We start from the raw sequence: 20,789 nt of genomic DNA, 5'->3' as shown, positions 1-20,789 counted from the left end.
TCAGTGGGGTTGCTGGTATTCTCCATGTAGTTGTGGGTTATGAGACATGACAGCAGCAGTCAGTCATGGGTGGTGGTGAGTAGGAGACTCTACCTCAAAAATAAAACAAAACAAAACAAAAAGCAAAACAAAGGGAGGGGGTGGATAGATGGCTCAGAGGTTAAGGCCTGCAAAGCCTAATGACCCATGTTTCTTTCCCCAGTATCCACTACAGCCAGATGCACCAAGTGGCACATGCATCTGGAGTCCATTTGCAGTGGATAGAGGTCCTGATGTTCCCATTCTCTCTCTCTCTCTTTCTCTCTCTCTCTCTCCTTGCAAGTAAATAAATAAAATATATTGAAAACATTGGCCCTACCTCTACTCTTCTTATAAACTGTAGAGTTGAGGCTACAGGGCTGAACTGTAGCTAATATCTTTCAAATATTAGGGAATAATATCACAGCCATGATCACAGAATGAGGTTGACATGATAAATTGCTCATAGTGTGATTTATTCAACTGGCCTTCTCTCAATCAGTCCAAACTTCTAAAACACAATAAGGTACATGTGTCCCATGTGGGGACTTGTTCTTTTTTTTTTTTATTTATTTTTATTTTTATTTTTATTTGAAGGCGACAGACACAGAGATAAAGACAGATAGAAGGGAAGAGAGAGAATGGGCGCGCCAGGGCTTCCAGCCTCTGCAAACGAACTCCAGACGCGTGCGCCCCCTTGTGCATCTGGCTAACGTGGGACCTGGGGAACCGAGCCTCGAACCGGGGTCCTTAGGCTTCACAGGCAAGCGCTTAACCGCTAAGCCATCTCTCCAGCCCCAGACTTGTTCTTTTTTAGGGATACATTTTAATGAAAAATTTTAAGGAGGAGCCGGGCGTGGTGGCACATGTCTTTAATCCCAGCACTCGGGAGGCGGAGGTGGGAGGATCGCCGTGAGTTCAAGGCCACCCTGAGACTCCATAATGAATTCCAGGTCAGCCTGGGCTAGAGTGAGACCCTACCTCGAAAAACCAAAAAAAAAAAAAAAAAAAAATTAAGGAGGCAAAAACACTCAGAAAAGAGATACAAAGAGCAATGGCTTTTTAAAATTCAGATTACCTGGCTTTTAGAGAGATGTATTATATTGTTCTATCCATATAATCTCAATAGTCACCCTTTCCCAGCACAGCCTTTAGGATAAAGTGTAGGTACCTCAGACTAAATGGATTGATCTGCTTTTTCCTTTTTAGAAACAATGAGAATCTGAGTCAGTTAGATGATAATGTGTATTGAGGCAAGTGCCTTAACTGTTGAACCATCTCTCCAGCCTGATCATATGTATTGAACTAAAATGCAACTTACCCTCGTGGCTGTAGTTGATTAATTTCAAGGCAGGAAAAGTACTTATTGCTGATAAATGTATATATAGGTCTTCAAAAGGAAAGAGAATAGCATAGCAGGCCAGGCAAAAAGAGATTAAATTACACAGCACTCCTGATTAGTCATGGGATGGAATACTAGCTGGTAGCTTTTAGTGGATTAATAGGAGTTATTTCTTGCTACATGAAGAAGCTGAGATTTGGGAAGGTCCACAGATTGAATGTTTTGGGCTGTTGGGTAGCTTTCTACTTAATCATCATGGACCAAGAAGGTCCTGCTTTCTTGAGGCTCAGGTCTTCTTCAGTGGCTCATAATTACAATTTTCATACCAATTGTTGCATTTGTTAGAGCAAGAAATCCTCTATAACAAATAAATTCAACCCCAGTGGCTTGACAAAATAGCAATTTGCTGCTTGTTTTCATAGTGCTCAATCTGAGATATTTGGTGGGAGAGCAGTCATCTCTGTGCTCATTCTGGAATCCAGATTCTCTTGTCTTGTGGTACAAACTACCCTGTTAAGGCTTTAGGGTACTCTCTACCATGTGATTAAATAGGGAAAAGAAGGGGAGTATATATGAGTGCACTTTATGTTAGGCCTTCAAAAGGCAAATGCCATGACTACCTATATTCTATTGATGATGCTTGGCCACAGCTAAGTCCAAAGAGAGGCTGAGGAACAGGGTTAATCTATATTCTCAAGAGGCAGAGGAAGGTGTATTTTGGAGAAGCTAGCTTGTTTTTCTCAAGAACAAACATCTAATATTTTCTACTTTTTTCTTATATACAATTTAAGATCATGTGACGTTCTATACATTTCATGCATTTACTTTGTTTATTGTCTATTTCCATGACTATAATGTAAATCATCTGATTGAAAAAAGGGACTTGGAACCAAGAGTGTGGTGGCATATGCTTGCAACCCCAGAACTTGGAAGGCTAAGATAGGAGGTTTAGGAGTTGAGGCTAGCTTGGGCTAGAGCAGGAACATAGCAAGTACTTTTCTCTTGTGTGTGTGTGTGGGTAGGAGTGTGGAGGCCAGAGGTTGACATCAGTATCTTCCTTAATCACTCTCCATGTTATTCTGTGTGTGTATATACATACTATGCATGGTGTAGTATGTGCATGTGTGTGTACAGGTGTGTGTATGCCATATGTCCATGTGTGGAGGCCAGAGAGGGGTGTCAACTTTCTGCCACTATCAACCTTCTGCCTTGTTCCCTGGAGACAGATTCTACTGAGCCTGGAGCTCTTTGTTTTTCTATCAAAGTGGCTAACTGGAAAACCCCCTTAATGCCGAAGTGACAGGTGTGAATGGCCGTGTGGGTGATGGAGATTGGACTCAGGCCCTCATGCTTGTGCAACAAGCATTGTTACCCACTGAGCTATCTCCCTAGCCTTCACCTTATTATTTGAGACAGGGTCTCTGGATGAACCTCTACTCACTGATTTGACTAGATTATCTGGCCATCAACCCCCAGGGGTCTTCCTATCTCTGCCTACTCAGTGCTGGGATTACAGACATGTCCTGCCATTTCATGGCTTTCCACATGAGTGCACTCAGAACCCAATGCTTGCATAACAAGGACTTTACCAATTGAACCATCTCCTCAGCCCAAGAACCTATCCCCCAAACAAAAGTTTGTTCAGGAAATCTGTTTGCTGTGGTATCTGCATCATTTAAAACAATGTTCAGCAGGTGATAACTGATGATTAATAAATATTGAGTGAATGACAACCAGAATTTTTCTTTTTTCAGTTCTTATTGTTCAACTATCTTATCTTTGTTTTCCTGTCTATGTAAGTAGATTTTTGTTGCTTTTATTGTTGATTTTTTTGCAAGGCTGGGGACTGGGTTCAGGGCTTCAAACATAGGCAAGTGCCCTGCCATTCAGCCACATCCCCAGCCACTGTGAAAGTGTTTTTCATCTCATGTTACGTCTTTTCCAAAACATCTTCTCACATAATCTAATTCTATTATGATTCTGTTCCTGACAACTATAAGGATCCTGGATTGAGATAGTACCTACTATCTGAAATAAATGGAGAGGTTGGGGAAGATGGGGCCTGAAGGTTTTAGCAAGCAAACTTTATCTTATATGTATTATTTTATACTAAATTGTGAACTACTTTGTTTTTTGTTTTTAATATTCCAGCCTTGAATGAGTTGTGCTTAGGGAAATAAAGAATGATGTAGGCCAGTGTGGTGGTGCATGCCTGGAATCTCAACATTCAGGAGGCAGTGACAGAAAGGTTGAGAGTCTGAGGGCAGCTTAGGCTGCATAGCAACACTCTGTCTGAGAATGTAACTCAGTGGTAGAGCTCATAAGTGAGAGTTCCCAGGTTCAATCCCTTGCATCTCAAAGGAAGAAAGAAAGAAGGAAAAAAAGAAAGAAAGAAAGAGGGAGGGAGGGAAGGAGAGAGGAAGGGAAGAAGGAAGCATGGTAGGAAGGAAGGAGGGAAAGAAGGAAGGAAGGAGAAAAAAAGATCCAAAAAAGACTAACTGTCTAAGAAGATCCATTCTCCTCTTATGAAAGTTGTGCTCTTCCACAGCTGCACAGCTAGTGACTACATTTTCCAGCTCCCCTTGCATGGGGGTATGACCTTGTAACTAAGGTATTACCAGTAGAATGAGCAGAAATGGTCTGAAATTTTCACCTCATTTGTTTATGAGGGAACCTCAGCTTGGACTAACTATGCCTTCTTTCCCACTTACCTGGAATTGTAGAAAACTAGAGTGCCTTTGGAAGCAGGACAAAGAGGTTGCAGAGCAGTTGTCAGCTTGAATCTCTGAAGGATCATGTGGATGGGTTTACCCACTAATCTGGAACATCATTCTGGATTGTCATCAAAGATAGAAAAAAACTCTTGTAAAATGATGTATATATCTCTTTGTGTCTTTTAGTAACAGACTAATGCAATTCCAAAGTAATTCAAATATAGGTATTGGGATCAAACAACTGGATTTGAACACTGGCTTTTCTCTCTTAGGTTTCACTTACTAGTAAACTGGGTTTATAGCTTAATCTCCCTGAGCTATAATTTTCTTATGTTATGTAAGGATAGGAACCATACTACCTTACAGAATGGTTATGAGGGTTAAATAAGATCATATATATCACACACACAGTAAATGTTTAAATAACATCAATGATTAATATTATTAATTTGTTTTTTCAAGGTATGGGCTCCTGGAATTCACTATGTAGTCTCAGGGTGGTCTCGAACTAACAGTGATTCTCCTACCTCTGTCTCCCAAGTGCTGGGATTCAAGGCATGTTCCACCATGCCTGGCTAAAAATTTTTATTTTAACAATTTCCCTTCCATTGCTAACTTTGTAATATAAGGTTCAGACTCATTAGAGAGAGAGAGAATAGATTTCCTTATAATATATAGGAAGAGGCTTGGTTGATCTAAGCCAACTGTGGAGAGATACTCAACCATGTCTCTTCCAAACCAGAGGACATTACAGTTTTCAAGACTGAGGGACAATCCACAATAAAATATGTGACTCCATACAAAAAAACATCTGTGAGCTCTGAAAAACACACACTGAGGTAAGCACCATCTCAGGCAAGCTCTAGAACATTTCCATCAACCAAGATGCCCCCTTTCCAGTCAACTATCTCAGCATTTGAGAGGCAGAGGTAGGAGGATTGCCACGAGTTCGAGGCCACCCTGAGACTCTATTACAACTTCCAGGTCAGCCTGGACTAAAGTGGGACCCTACCTTGAAAAACCAAAAGTATGAAAAAGAAGAAGAGGAGGAGGAGGAGGAGGAGGAATAGGAATGTAGCAATCCCAGCAGTCTAGATTGTGTCTGTGGAGATGGGATTTCTGAAACAAAGGTGGCTTTCTCATTGGTTGCAGGTATATTTGGTAAGCAGTCAGAAAATTTCAAGCAAGAGCAGTGGACAGTTTGCTGTGGTTAGCCATTTCCTTAGCAAGTATGGGTTAATGAAACTGTTCTGTTTTTGTGGTCAAACTGCCAGTAGATACATTTAGGGGGAGGTTGCCATGGTAGGCAGTTTTTCACACAATAGTTTAGACCTTTTCTTTGTGAAAAAGCATTCCATTGAACATAATATGACATTTAATACTAAATTGTGATTTATCTGTTTGATAAATTCTCTTATATGGAACCTCAATATACAACTAATAAATTCACAAAACTATTAAACTAGAAAGATTTTATTCATCTTGGAAAGGATTCTTCAGGTTTCTGGGAAGATAGACAGGGAGCGCTTTCCCAGCCATACCTGAAAGCTTGGCTCTACATTTGTGCTGCAGGAGTAGTTAGCTGGGCTGATCAAGGCTGGACATTATGCTGATGGTGAGATATGGGACCAGTGGAGGTTGTATAGCCCAGGACTGAAGAGTCTGAAGCTGAAATTCAGCCTTCTCATGGGGAGGAAGGGAATTCAAAACCTATCTCACAGAGGAACAAACACTGACTAACAAGATTTTTAAAAAGTATCCTATCTCTCTCAAATAAATTAATAAACAGGGAAGGGGAGATAGCTTAGTGGTTGAGGTTCTTGCCTGCAAAGCCTAAGAACCAAGGTTTGATTCCCCAGGACCCACGTAAGCCAGATGCACAAGATGACGTATGCATCTAGAGTTTGTTTTCAGCGCTTGGAGGCCCTGGCATGCCTATGCTCTCTCTGTCTCTCTGTCCCTGTCTCTGTTTCTCTCTCAGATAAATAAACTTTTATTTCATTTTGTCTTATTTATTTATTTTTTTTTTGTTTTTCAAAGTAGGGTATTGCTCTAACCCAGGCTAGCCTAGAATTCACTATGTAGTCTCAGGCTGGCTTCAAACAGCGATACTCCCATCTATGCCTCCTGAATCTGGGATTAAGGGCATGTATCACCATGCCTGCTTAAAAAATGTTTTTGGGGAATTCAGTTTGTAGCCCATAGAAGAAAGAAATTCATGTGAACATTAAGAGATGGAAAGACCTTCCACAGGGACTGGACGAGTTAATGTGAAAATGGTTACCAAAAGCAATCTACAGATTCATCACAATCCTCATCAAAATCCCAATGTTATTCTTCACAGAAATAGACAAAGACAATATTAAAAGTCATACAGACACAGAAGACTTCAAACAGCCAAAACAACCCTGAGCAAAAAGAGCATTGCTCCTTTTGGAGTTATCATCATACATGATTTTAAGTTATATTACAGAGGCAAAAGAGTAAAAGACAGCATGATTCTTGCATAAAAATAGACACACATATGAATGAAATAAAACATATGACCCAGATATAAACCCACATAAAAATACACTGGATAAAAAGACATACTCATCAACAAATGCTGTTGGGAAAGCAGGATATCCATATGTAGAAGAATGAAACTTGATCTCTATCTCTCACTCTGTGTGAAAATCAACTCCAAATGGATCAAACACTTTAAGGCAATACCTAAAACTGCAACTATTACAGGAAAAAGTAAGGAAAAAAATTCAAGATATAGGCACAGGCAAGGACGTCCTTTATAATAATCCATTTGCTCAAGAAATAAGGCTACAAATTGGCATGAATTAAAAACTTCTGCACAGTGCAGGAAACAGCAGAATGGAAATCTTTGCTCACTACACATTAACAGAGGATTAATATCAAGAATATATAAAGAACTAAAATACTCAACAAGAATTCAAACAATCCATTTAATAAATGGGCTAATGAAATGAACAAACAAAAAAATTAACAGATAAGGTCTGAAGAGATGGCTTAGTGGTTAAGGGCTTTGCCTGCAAAGCCAAAGGATCCTGGTTCAGTTCTTCAGGACTCATGTAAACCAGATGCACAAGGGGGGGGCACATGCATCTGGAGTTCATTTGCAGAGGCTGGATGCCCTGGCATGCCCATTCTTTCTCAAACAAATGAAGATATATATATATAATATAATATAATATATATATATATATATATATATATATATATATATATATATATATACAAAAAAAATTTATTTATTTGAAAGAGAGAGAGGATGAGAGAGAAAGAGAGAATGGGCATGCCAGGGCCTCTAGCCATTGCAAACAAACTCCAGGTGCATGCATCACCTTGTGCTTCTGGCTTATGTGGTACTGAGGAATAGAATCTGGGTCCTTTGGCTTTGCAGGCATGTGCCTTAACCACAAAGCAATCTCTCCAGACCCTATATTTTAATTTTTTTAAAAAACTTTTGTGACGAATTATCTTTAACAACATAAATAATATCAAATGCTGGTGAAGATGTGGATAAAAAGGAACCTTTATACACTGATGGTGGGATTACATATAAACTATTTCAGCCACTGAGAAAATCAGTAGTATGGAAGTTCCTTAAAAAAAGTGAAAACTAGATCTACAATATGACCCAGTTATACCACACCTGGGTATCTACCTACAGAATTCTAAGTCAACATATCACAAAGATATGTCTACTTCAATGTTGATTGCAGCACTGTTTACAATGACTAAGTTATAAATCAACTCAGGTATTTGTCAACAGAGGAATGGATAAAGAAAATATCTTTGTGAATATATATACATACATGTATATATATTCAGCCATAAAGAAGAGGAAGAGTGGAGGTCAGGTATGGTGGCTCACACCTTCAATCCCAGCACTCAGGAGGCTGAGATAGGAGGATTACCATGAATTTGAGGACCATTTAGGGGCTACAGAGTGAGTTTTGTGTCACTCTGGGCTAGAATGAGATCCTGCCTCAAAAAAAAAAAAAAAAAGAATAAAATTATGTCATTTGCAAGAAAACAGAGCAATTGGAGATTAGACAATCATATTAAGTGAATTAAGTCAGTCTTTGAAAAATAAACATCATGTTTTCTCTCACTTGTTGGTACTATATTTTACATGGACATGTAATATCATGTGAGTACATATAGCATAAACATAGAAATGAAACTGCTTGGGGAGATAAGGGGCCTGATGGGAGAAGGAGGGGCAAGTAAGGACAGGATATGGGTGAATATGTCCAAAGTATGTCACATACTTGTATGACAATATACTTATGAAAACCATGTACTACAACAAGTATGCACCATTTTTTAAAAGACAAAGGATTCTTCAATTCAAAAAGGTTTTCCCTCAAGATCCCATAACTAGAAATGACCCTAGCATCATTTAAAATGTGAATCTATTTATAGAAAATCTACTTAGATGATTTTAACATAAAGATCTTATCTATAATATGTTAGGGTGTATTCCAGAATAGCCTTGATAAAATTACTTTCCATGATCCCAGGGCTTATTGGCAGTCAGCATCCATTTAAGGATTGCTGTGTGCCTGTGCATATGCAAGTGCATGGTGTGTGTGTGTGTCATGTGCATACACATTTGTATGCATATGCATATTTGTGTATGTACATGTTTGTATGTGGGGGGCACATGCACATGTGTATCATATCTATATGTGTGCATGTACCATTCTCTATGTGCACATGTGCATGTGTGTGTGTACATGTGTGTATGTAGGCCATAGTTGGACATCAGGTGTCTTCACCAGTCACTTTTCACCTTGCTTTTTGTGCCAGGGTTACACAATGAACCTGGAAATCACCAATTGGGCTGGATCAGCAATCCAGCAGCCCGAGAGATCCTCCTGTCTTTACCTGCCCAATACTGGAAGTATAGGATTGTGCAACCCATGTCTGTCTTTTACATGAGTGATAAGGATTGGAAACCAGGTCCTCATGCTTATGCAGCAATCACTTTATCAATTATCACTTTATCAAAACATCTTCCCAAGCCAAGATAGCTTTTTGTGTACACTGATGGGGAGAATAATGGGAATATAAAGCTTTGTTAAGGAACCTGCAATGTTCTTGAAAAACTATAGATTGTCATCATATCAACCTATAGAGTTAATATTTCTTTAAAATCACTATATAAACATTAGGTTCAATAGTAATATTAGGGCTGGAGAGATGGCTTAGCAGTTAAGCTCTTGCTTGTGAAGCCTAAGGACCCGGGTTCAAGGCTCGATTCCCCAGGACCCACGTTAGCCAGATGCACAAGGGGGCCAACGCATCTGGAATTTGTCTGCAGTGGCTGGAAGCCCTGGTGCACCCATTCTCTCCCTCTCTCTCTCTCTCTCTCTCTCTCTGCCTCTTTCTCTGTTGCTGTCAAATAAATAAATAAAAATAAACAAAAAAATTTTAAAAAGTAATATACTAAAATTTGAACTAATTTAAATACTAGTATCAGTACTAAGAAATAGAGAGGACTCTACTAATTGAATCATGTGGGCCTTGTTTTTGTTTTTTTTTTTTTTTTTTTTTGTAGGTGCCTGGGAATTGAACCCAGGGCTTCTTTCATGCTAAACAAGCACTTTACCTCTGAGCAATACTCTCATCCCTTCACTGGATCTCCTCCCTACTTTACTTCTTTCTCTTTTTCTCTCTCTTCCTCTTTGTTTGCTTCTCCTTTTTTCCCCCTTTCTTTCCTTCTCTCCTGTTGCAGTCAGGTTTGCATTGCTGGCAGAAAACACTCAACCAAGAACAGCTTGTGGGGGAAGAGGTTTATTTTGGCTTACAGACTTGAAAAGAAGCTCCATGATGGCAGGGAAAATGATAGCATGAGCAGAGAGTGGACATCCTCTCCTGGCCAGCATCAGAGATACAACATCAGCAGGAGAGTGTGCCAAACACTGTCAAGGGGAAACTGGATGCAACACCCATAAGTTTGCTCCCAATAATACACTGCCCCTAGGAGGTGTTAATTCCCAAATTACCATCAGCTGGGAACCTGTTATTCAGAATACCTAAGTTGATGGGGGACACCTGAATCAAACCACCACATTCAGCCCCTGGCCCCCATAAATTGATAACCATATGTTATATAAAATGCAATATATTCATCCAACTTTAAAAGTCCCCATAGTTTTTATCAATCCTAATAATGTTCAAACATTTCCATGGCTCATGATCTTTTAATTCAGCCATAATACCAAAAAATTCCCCCCCAAACCCATATTGGCTCAAAATAAACATTCACACTGCAAAAGATGGCATTGGGCATAGCAAAGAAATATTCAACAAATACAAGATTTAGAACCAGAGCAAACATCAAACAAGTCCAACAACTCTATTCAGTGACAAGTCTCCAAATCTAATTCTAACCAGTGATGAGTCTATGAAGTTCCAAGTCTGCCCCTCCAGCAAGGCTACTCAAAGTCCTGGAAAACTTCAGTACAGGCCAGCAGCTCTCTTTAGCAGCCGTATTGTGGTCCTTACATCTCCACCGGGTCTCCACTGCAACCCACAGTCCATCCTCACGGCTCCATTGGGTCTCCACGCAGGTATCCAACAAACCTGCTTCACACTGTCCATGGTCATTTCTAAAACACAAGACTGTGTTGCAAATTCAATGATCTTCTCTTTCATGTATTTCTTACACTCCATAATACTTGGGGGGGTGTGTGTGTGCTAATTTGTTAATTGAAGGAAGGGGGGAATAAAGCAGACTTTGATGAGCAGGACACTCCTTGAGCACTCAGGCCCTTTCAAAAGAGTCTACATTCTTCCTGTTGCCCCAATGCAAGTCAGCTGGCCCAATCTCAAAGGTTGTAATCTCTCATCTACCTGCAGCTGAATGGGCAGCAGTTTTACCCAAAGATTTCATTTCTGTGCCATATCCCTCTGCTCAAACCAGCCGGTTTCTGTGAAATGTGACCCTGAACAAGTTCTCAGGAATAGACATAACAGTAAGCCTCACACACAAACTGCTTCTAGTCCAGTCCAGGTGAAGCTCTTTCTTACCCTCACAAGACAAACCTCACAGCCCATAGTTCTTACTGCATTCAGGTCTTTCAACTCTGATGAGAATAGTCCATCAAGTTACTTACAGCCAGGTGTGGTGGCACATGCCTTTAATCCTAGCACTCAGGAGGCAGAGGTAGGAGGATTGCCATGAGTTCAAGACCACCCTGAGATTACACAGTGAATTCTAGCTCAGTCTGGGCTAGAGTGAAACTCTACCTTGAAAAAAAAAAGTTGTTCTTACAGCACTGCAAGGTGTCTCTTAGGCCAAGGTTTCAAATCCTTTCACATTACTCTTGAAAATCAGCTCCAAAAGTCCAAAATCATTCAGGCAGGTTTTAAACAGCAACAATCCCATTCCTCTGGTACCAACTTTACTATTGCAGTCAGGTTCACATTACTGTCAGAAAACACCTGACCAAGAGCCACTTGTGGGGAAAAAAGGTTTATTTTGACTTATAGACTCAAAGGGAAGCTCCATGATGGCAAGGGACAACAATAGCATGAGCAGAAAGTAGACATCACCTCCTTGCTAACATAAGATGGACATTATCAGCAGGACAGTGTGCCAAACACTGGCAAGGGAAACTGGCTATAACACACATAAGCCCACCTCCAACAATACACTGCCTCTATGAGGCATTAATTCCCAAGTCTCCATCAGCTGGGAACCTAGCATTCAGAACACCTGAGTTTATGCAGGATACCTGAATCAAACCACCACACCTCCTTTTCTTCCTTTTTATTTTTTTAGAAAACACAACAGATTGGCCTTTTTATGAGAGAGAGATAGAGATAGAGATAGAGATAGAGATAGAGATAGAGATAGAGATAGAGATAGAGATAGAGATAGAGATAGGGAGAGCAAATTGCCACACCAGAGCCTCTAGCCACTGTACTAGAACTCCAGATGTGTGCACCACCTTGTGCACATGTGTGATCTTGCACATGTGTCACCTTATGCGTCTGGCTTACATGGGATCTGGGGAGTTGAAAATGGGTCCTTAAGCTTCACAAACAAATGTCTTAATCACTAAGCCATCTCTCCAGCCCCATCTCCCCTCCCCCTCTGCCACCTCTTTTTTTTGGAGGGGTCTCACATAGTCCAGTCTTGGTCTTGAACTCACTACATTGTTGAGGATAGCCTTGAATTCCTTATCACTTGCCTCTGCCTCCTGAGTTCTGAGATGACCACACTCTGCTCTATGGAATCTTCATTAATGGAAGTAACAGCACTCTAAATTGCTACACTCATTGCTAATTTTCTCTTCATCCAACAGTTTAAAAGAGACCCGTGATGTAAGGGATTCTTTTGCAGGCATGAACTTCTGTGCTTGTCTTTTACATAGATGCATGGAGGGCTATTACTAACTAAACATGGAAATGCAGACTCCCTTAGTTAAAAAGCTAAAACTTGTGTGATAATGCCTGCATGTTGTTTAATTTTGTTTTGATTACAGAATATATAGATATGAGAAATAATTTTTGCTAAGTTTTGAGTTTTTCTTTATAGAAAGCCTTTTTTTGTTGTTGTTCTTCAAGGTAGGGTCTTGCTCTAGCTCAGGCTGACCTGGAATTCACTATGGAGTCTCAGGATGGCCTCAAACTCACTGCGATCCTCCTACCTCTGCCTCCCAAGTGCTGGGATTAAAGGCATGCACCACCGTGCCCGGCTTGAAAAACTTTTTTTTTTCAGGCTGGAGAAATAGCTTAGCAGTTAAGGCGCTTGCTTGTGAAGTCTAAGGACCCAGGTTCACTTCCCTAGAACTCACATAAGCCAGATGCACAAGTTAGCACATGTGTCTGGAGTTCACTTGCAGCAGCTGAAAGCCATAGTGCACCAATTCTCCCTGTTTCCTCTCTCCCAATTAAACTAAATTAAAAAAAAACAACAGATTATTCAGTCAGGAAAGTATGGTTTCTCACCCCCACCCCCAAAAAACTAGAAAAACTTTTTTATGTAATTATTTGAAAGAACCAAAATTAGGCCTAGCCTCCCCAAACAGGAGTCATATCTATTTTGAAAGATTTTAGCATAGGTGGTAATTGATTCTCTTCCATTTACTTCTAACAAAGCATAATTGCTGAGCAAGTAGAAGGATAATTCTAAGCCTATATTATATCCTTATAGGTACTCAAGTAATTTCTCTCTGAGGATTATCTTTAATTAAATCCCTGTATTGTATGTATGTTTTGCTAAAAAATTATAGCTCAGCATTATTTCATGTAACACATACCTATGTGCTAGGTAATAGGGACGTGGTAGTAAGACATCAACCAGCTTATCTTGAAAATACTGTAAATGAACATTTTCCAGGTGAGAAATTTGTTAAGATTTTTCTTTGAGAAAAAAGATGAAAAGAAGTGAAGAATAAAGAGATAAAATAAGACATTTAAAGGAATGATAGTCATTATTATTACTTAAGAAGAGAGGAAGCCACAGAAAACTAGGTACTCCAGAAGCTGTGTTTGAGCATTAAATAATCATTCAAAATGATCCCTATTCCCCTTCCCTACCATGAAACAGTATTTATGATACATGGCATACAGAATGACAGCCTGTGAATTTAAAAGAGAGATGGAAAATGTAGCTTAGATTTTGTGTAAGAAAGCTGGGAAACACACAGATTAAAGAGCAAAAAAATATTTTGCTTCAGTTTATAGAAAAAGTGAAGAAATTCTTTTAATGAATGTTCTTTATCAACTTTCTAGTGTTTGGGATGGGAGGATGAACCAATCTCAAATGCAAATACTAAGCCCTGACATGGACCTGTTTTCAGAGGTACCTAATCAACTAGCTAATAATGCCCAGAAGAAGTGAGGGCTGCCCAGGCACCCCTTGCTGTTTGAATGATTACTCATGCTGGCAGCAATTTTCACAGAAAAAAAATCACACACACAAAAAGCCCACTTCATAGAAGGAAAGAACAGCTCCTTTCCATTGTCTATTATCTAATGACAAAAATATCCTGTAGATTAATGTGTACATGGTGGGGGATGGGACTATAACTGATGATTGATAATTTGACTTAATTTTTAAGATATTTATTCATTTGTTTAAAGAGAAAGAAAGAGAAATATGGAGAGAGAGATAATGGGTGCACCAGAATGAGCTCCAAACACCTATGCCACCTTGTGTATCTTACTTTTTGTGGATACTGGGGAATTGAACTTGGGCCCTTTGGATTTGTAGGCAAGCAGCTTAACCACTAAGCCATCTCTTCAGCCAACTGTTAGTTTTTTAAAATGACTTGACTACAGCAAATAATAGCTTTGTAATGAGTGGAATAATTGTTTAATTTTAGCCAGTGATCAAACTCCACCAGCTCAGTGACTACAAAGGTGGGAGTGGTGAGAGACACTCCTACTTATTGACCATTTTTCTATGTGCTAGCAAAAGCATTTCTCATACCGACTAATCCCACAGTAATCTAATAAAATAAGGGGACTATCGCTGCCTTTGTAACACAATGAGGCAATGAGGTTGGTATAAATTCTTTGTCCAAAGTCACACATCTGACAGATAGGTAGATCTGAAATATGCCTGGAGGATGGTGAAATTGAAAGATCTATGTAAAATGCACAATAAAAGAGTTCATTTTTAGTCAGGCTTGGTGGTGCACACTTTAATCCCAGCACTTGAGAGGCAGAGGTAGGAGGATTGCTGTGAGTTTGAGGCCACCCTGAGACTCCATAGTGAATTCCAGGTCAGTCTGGACTAGAACGAAACCCTACCTTGAAAAACCATATAAAAAAGAGTTCATCTTCGTTAAAATTCAAATTCACAAATGCCTGGACATGGACTGGGGAGAAGGCTCATTAATTAAAGGTGCACTTGCAAATTCATGGAAAAACTTGTGACACTTGAACTAGCTGAATTTTGAAAATACTAAATGTTGCAGTAGCTTTGCATTGCTGGCAGAAAACACCTGACTAAAAGCAGCTGGTGGGAGTAAAGTTGTTTATTTTCATTTGTAAACTCAAGGGGATGCTCCATGATGGCAGAGGAAACTGTGGCATGAACAGAGTTGGACATCACCTCCCAGCCAACACCAGGTGGACAGCAGCAGAAGAGTGTGCCAAACACTGGCAAGAGGAAGTGGGCTATAACACCCTTAAGCCTTTCCCCCCAAACACCACCTATAACAAGGTTCCAATTGTCAAATTGACATCAGCTGAGGTTCAAGCATTGTAAACTCATAAGTTTATGGAGGACACCTGAATCAAAGCACCACACTAAACATAACATGATTCTATTTTGTTCAACTCTGATGGCTGAAGTTTCAATTAAGGCTTAATAAACCTGTTGTTATAGACTGAATGTTTGTATCCTGTCTCAATTTCACAGGTTGAAATCTAAATCATTGATTCAATTGTATTTTGAACTGAGGACTTTGGGGAGTGCTTAGGTCATGAGGGAGAAGCTCTCAACCATAGGATTAGTCTCCTTATATGAAGAGACTGGAAATCTAGTTAGTGCTCCTTCTATAGTATGTCCCATGATTTTTGAATTTCTCTGGAATCTGTTGTGATGTTACCTTTTTCATCTCTGATTTTATTAATTTGTGTCTCTTCTCTCTTTCTTTTGGTCAGATTTGCTAAGGGTTTATCAATCTTGTTTATCCTTTCAAAGAACCAACTCTTTGTTTCATTAATTCTTTGGATTGTTTTTTTTTTTTTTTTGTTTGTTTGTTTCTATTTCATTAATTTCTGCCCTAATCTTTGTTATTTCTTCCCATCTACTGATTTTTGGTTTGCCTTGTTCTTCTTTTTCCAAGGCTTTAAGGTGAAGCATTAGGTCATTTACTTGCGACCTTTCTAATTTCTTTTTTGTTTTTGTTTTTGTTTTTGTTTTTTGAGGTAGGGTCTCACTCTGGTCCAGGCTGACCTGGAATTAACTATGTAGTCTCAGGGTGGCCTTGAACTCATGGCAATCCTCCTACCTCTGCCTCCCGAGTGCTGGGATTAAAGGCATGCGCCACCACGCCCGGCTCTAATTTCTTAATATAGGCACTTAAGGCTATAAATTTACCTCTTAGAACTGCCTTCATTGTGTCCCAGAGATTTTGGTATGTTGTGTTCTCATTATTGTTTGACTCTATAAATTTTTTTATTTCCTTCTTGATTTCTTCATTGACCTATTCATCATTTAGAAGTGTATTGTTTAGTTTCCATGATTTTATGTATGCTGTATAGCATTTCTTGCTACTGATTTGTAGTTTAATTCCATTCTGGTCAGAGAGAATGCAAGGAATTATTTCAATTTTCCTGAATTTGTTAAGATTTTCTTTGTGTCCTAATATATGGACTAATTAGGGGATGTTCCATGTGCTGCTGAAAAGAATGTATATTCTGCAGCATTTGGATGAAATGTCCTGTATATATCTGTTAGGTCCATTCCTTTTATGACCTCATTTAGTCCAGAAGCCTCTCTGTTTATTTTTTCCTGGGATGACCTGTCAATTGATGAGAGTGGGGTGTTAAAGTCACCCACTACCACTGTGTTTGGTGTTATCTGTGACCTTAGTTCTAATAGTGTTTGTTTGATGAATTTGGGAGCCCCCATGTTAGGTGCATATATGTTTAGGATTGTAATGTCCCCCTGTTGGAGTGTGCCCTTAATCAATATAAAGTGACCTTCCTTATCTTTCTTGACCAAGGTTGGACTGAAGTCTACCTTGTCAGATATTAGGATAGCAACCCCTGGTTGTTTTCTACACACATTTGCTTGAAACACTGTTTTCCAACCTTTCACCCTAAGATAATGTCTATCCTTTGTAGAAAGATGAGTTTCTTGGAGACAACCAATTGTAGGATCCTGCTTTTTAACCCAGTCTACAAACCTATGTCTTTTCGTTGGGGCATTGAGGCCATTGATATTAAGAAATATTATTGAAATATGTGTATTTATGTTTGTCATTTTTTTGTGTGGTTCCAGTTCTACCTTTGCTTTCTTGTGTTAACTAGTATTTGAGTATTGCTTGTTTTTTCCAGGTTCCTTATATATGTGCTTTTCCTTTTCTTCAGCATGGAGGATCCTATGAAGTATTTTATGTAGGGCTGGTTTTGTCTTCAAATAATCCTTTAAGCTGCTTTTTTCATGGAATGTCCTTATTTTTTCGTCTACTTGAATGGATAGCTTTGCAGGATAAAGTAACCTTGGTTGACAATTGTTATCTTTCAGAACTTGGAATACATCACTCCAAGCCCTTCTGGCTTTTAAAGTTAGTGTTGAATAATCTGCTGTAATCCTGATGGGCTTGCTTTTGTAGGTAACTTGATTTTTCTCTCTAACTGCTTTCAGTATTTTTTCCTTGGTTTGTGTGTTTGGTAGTTTGATTATAATATGACGAGGAGAGGTTCTTTCCAGGTTTTGTCTGGCTGGGGTTCTAAAGGCTTCCTGTATCTGCATTGGCACCTCTTTCCCAATTTGGGGGAAGTTTTCTTCTATGATTTTTTTGAAGATGCCTACTATGCCTTTGGAGTGGAATTCTTCTCCTTCTACTATGCTCTGAATTCTTATATTGGATCTTTTCATAGTGTCCCGAATATCTTTAAATTCCCACTTGTACTTTTCTATAGGTTTGTCTTTCTCTTTGTTGGACTGTATTAGATCTGCCACCTGGTCTTCTAGCTTAGATATTCTGTCCTCACCTTTGTCCATTCTACTGGTGAGATTTTCTGGAGTTTTTTATTTCATTAACTGTGTTCTTCATTGCTAGTAATTCTGACTGGTTTTTCTTTATTATTTCTAGTTCCTTATTTTTGTCTTGTATTGCCTTCTTTATTTCATGAAATTGGTGTCCTGAGTCTTTTTTGATTCCTTTGATTTCCTCTTTGAGTTCCTCTTTGACTCCTTTGATTTGTTCTCTGACTTCATTGAACATATTTACAATCATTCTTTTGAAGTCTTTCTCAGGCATATCCTCTAACTCATTCTCACTGGAGGTCATTTCTGATGCATTAATACTGTTAGGTGGATTTATATTGTCTTACTTTTTAATGTTTCTTGTGTTATAATGTATATATTTTTGCATCTTGGATTAAGCTAATGCTTGGATTCTCTAGCTAGCTGGGTATTCTTAGCTGTATCAATTGATTTGATGTTATATATCTTCAGGGTAGGAGCTTAAGGTGTTAGGTGTGGCTCTTAAGGCTCTCAGAGTATCTACAAAGGTGTTCCTAGGGGTTGAGTTTCCCTGCTATGGGAGTATTCAAGTAGGCTGAGTGGAATAAAATACAGGTAGATTCTAAAATTTAACCAAACACTGTACACATTCAATCAGAAACAGCACTGAATATTTATACAAGAGTAGTTTTTATAACCACAGATGCTCTAGCAACAAAGAGGTTAAGATTTCTGGTCTGTTGAGGGATCCAAGTCAGCTTGTGACCAAGCAAGACCCTTCCCTGGTGCAATCAATCCCGGTTAACTTTTTGGATGATTTTGGTCTCAGTCAAGTTGCTGGCTGGGTCATTGGGCTGCTGTTCTGATTTCTGGAGCTGGGCACTGGCTTTTCCTATGGGGCAAACTGAGCCTGGCAACTGTGGCCCTGCAGTTTGGCACCGCCACTGCTGGAACCGCCACTGCTGCTAAAGCTGCCGCTGCTGGGTCTGTCACCTCTGATGGGTCTACCGCTGCTGCTGCTGCTGCTGCCACTGGTGCTGCTGCTTTAGCTGCCACTGCTGGATCCTCCACTGCTGCTGCTGGATCTGCTGCTGATGCTGCTACTGAATCTGCCACTGCTGGGGCTGCTGATGCTGGTGCCAGAGCCGCTGATGTTGCTGTGGGACCCTCCTCCTGCTTGGGTCCTGCTGTTGGCTCAAGCTGGCCTGGCTGGGTCCTGGGACGCTGCTCTGTTTGCTGGAGCTGGGCACAGGCAGTGGGGGAGGGGAGGGAGCCACAGCTGCTCTAGTTCTCTCACTGTTCCATGTGTTCTTCTACCTTGTGATCTGTTCCTTGGTTGTTCACTGCCGCTCTCCCTTCACGTTTCTTGAGTTGCGGAGAGCTCTGGTGTATGTGGCAAATCTCCTCACCTGGCTTTTCCTGCGGCTGGAGCCGAGCCTGGTGGCTTTCTGGTGTGCTGCCGCTGCCACGGTCAGTGGACCTGCTGGGGCCGCTTTTGCCGGCCTGTGCCTGTCTGGATCACTTCTAGTTCTCCACTGCCGATTTGATTTCCTATACACCTCACTTTTTAGTGAAAGTGTGTATTTTGCTGAGTTTTTTCGGTCTTTTTACCCCCTAGGCTGCTTTGGTGTGGTGCCTAAGCCACCATCTTAACTGGAAGGTTAGTGCTCCTTCTAGTATGTGAGGATGCAACAATGCATCCACTGTCTGCAAACCACCAGAACTTGACCCTATTGGCACCCTGATCTTGGATTCCCAGCTTCCAGATCTTTAAGAAATAAATTTTTCCTTTCCACGCTACCCACATAGAGGCCTATATGGTGTTGTCTTGATTCCCGATGTAACTTAATGGGGAAGCTAACACAATGTCCAGAGCCTGATGTCCTGCAAAGGAAGGAGGAGGATGGCTTCAAATTCCTTGCATCAGGAACCCATTTAGGTGGCACCAAACTTGATTTCTGGATGGAGCAGTCCATCTACAAGAGGAAGAGTGATGGCATCTACATTATCAATCTGAAGAGGACCTGGGAAAGGCTTCTGCTGGCAGCTCGTGCCATCGTTTGCCATCAAGAACCCTCCTGATGTCAGTGGAATATCCTCCAGGAACTCTGGCCAGCGGGCGGTGCTGAAGTTTGCCGCTGCCAAAGGAGACACTCCCATTGCTAGCCACCTCACCCATGGGACCTTCACTAACCAGATCCAGGCAGCCTTTGGGGAGCCTCGTCTTCTGGTGCTGATTGACCCCTGGGCTGACCACCAGCCTCTCACAGAGGCATCCTATGTCAGCCTGCCTACCATTGCTCTGTGTACTTTGCCATCCTGTATAACAACAAGGGAGCTCCCTCGGTGGGTCTCATGTGCTGGATGCTGGCCTGGGAAGTCTTGCACATGCGTGGCACCATCTCCTGGGAGCACCCCTGGGAGGTCATGCCCATCTGTACTTCTATAGAGCCCCCCGAGGAGATTGAGAAGGAGGAGCAGGCCGCTGCTGAGAAGGTCTTGGCCAAGGAGGAATTCCAGGAAGAATGGACCGCGCCAGCTCCTGAGTTCACTGCTGCCCAGCCTGAGGTGGCACACTGGTCGGAAGGTGTGCAGGTGCCCTCTGTGCCTGTCCAGAAGTTCTCAACAGAAGACCAGAGCGCTCAGCTGGCCACTAAGGACTGGTCCTCAGCTCCCACTGCTCAGGCCACCGAGTGGGTAGGGACGTCCACTGAATGGTCCTGAGCTGTCTGCAGACTCAAGAAACGTGGAAATAAACTATTTCTAACAAAAAAAAAGAATTTTTTGTTTTTCATAACCTCTCTATTTATGGTACTTTGCTATAGCAGTTCACACTGACTAAGATACTTATTGTATAACTCACTGATGTCCAAGCATGTCACTTTAGTTTTCTAGAGAATTGTCACAGGAATTTCATGCCTGGATATTTATGTTATCTTTCTCCATGCAAGAAGTACATGATAATGAGAGAGCAATTCAAGGACAGGGGGAGAAGGCAATTGAAAGGTAAAACAAGGTAAGAACAAAGATC

At 40.6% G+C, this 20,789-nt stretch overlaps 1 pseudogene; it reads left to right on the top strand.

Annotated features, from left to right (window-relative positions):
- The first annotated feature begins 19,606 nt into the window (after positions 1 to 19,606).
- LOC101596354 lies at positions 19,607 to 20,482 on the top strand (annotated as a pseudogene).
- Positions 20,483 to 20,789: the final 307 nt, after the last annotated feature.

Source organism: Jaculus jaculus, chromosome 9 (assembly GCF_020740685.1).
Source record: "Jaculus jaculus isolate mJacJac1 chromosome 9, mJacJac1.mat.Y.cur, whole genome shotgun sequence".
Taxonomy (NCBI): Eukaryota; Metazoa; Chordata; class Mammalia; order Rodentia; family Dipodidae; genus Jaculus; species Jaculus jaculus.
Note: the sequence above shows the minus strand (reverse complement) of the source record. Positions and strands in the feature narration are given on the sequence as shown.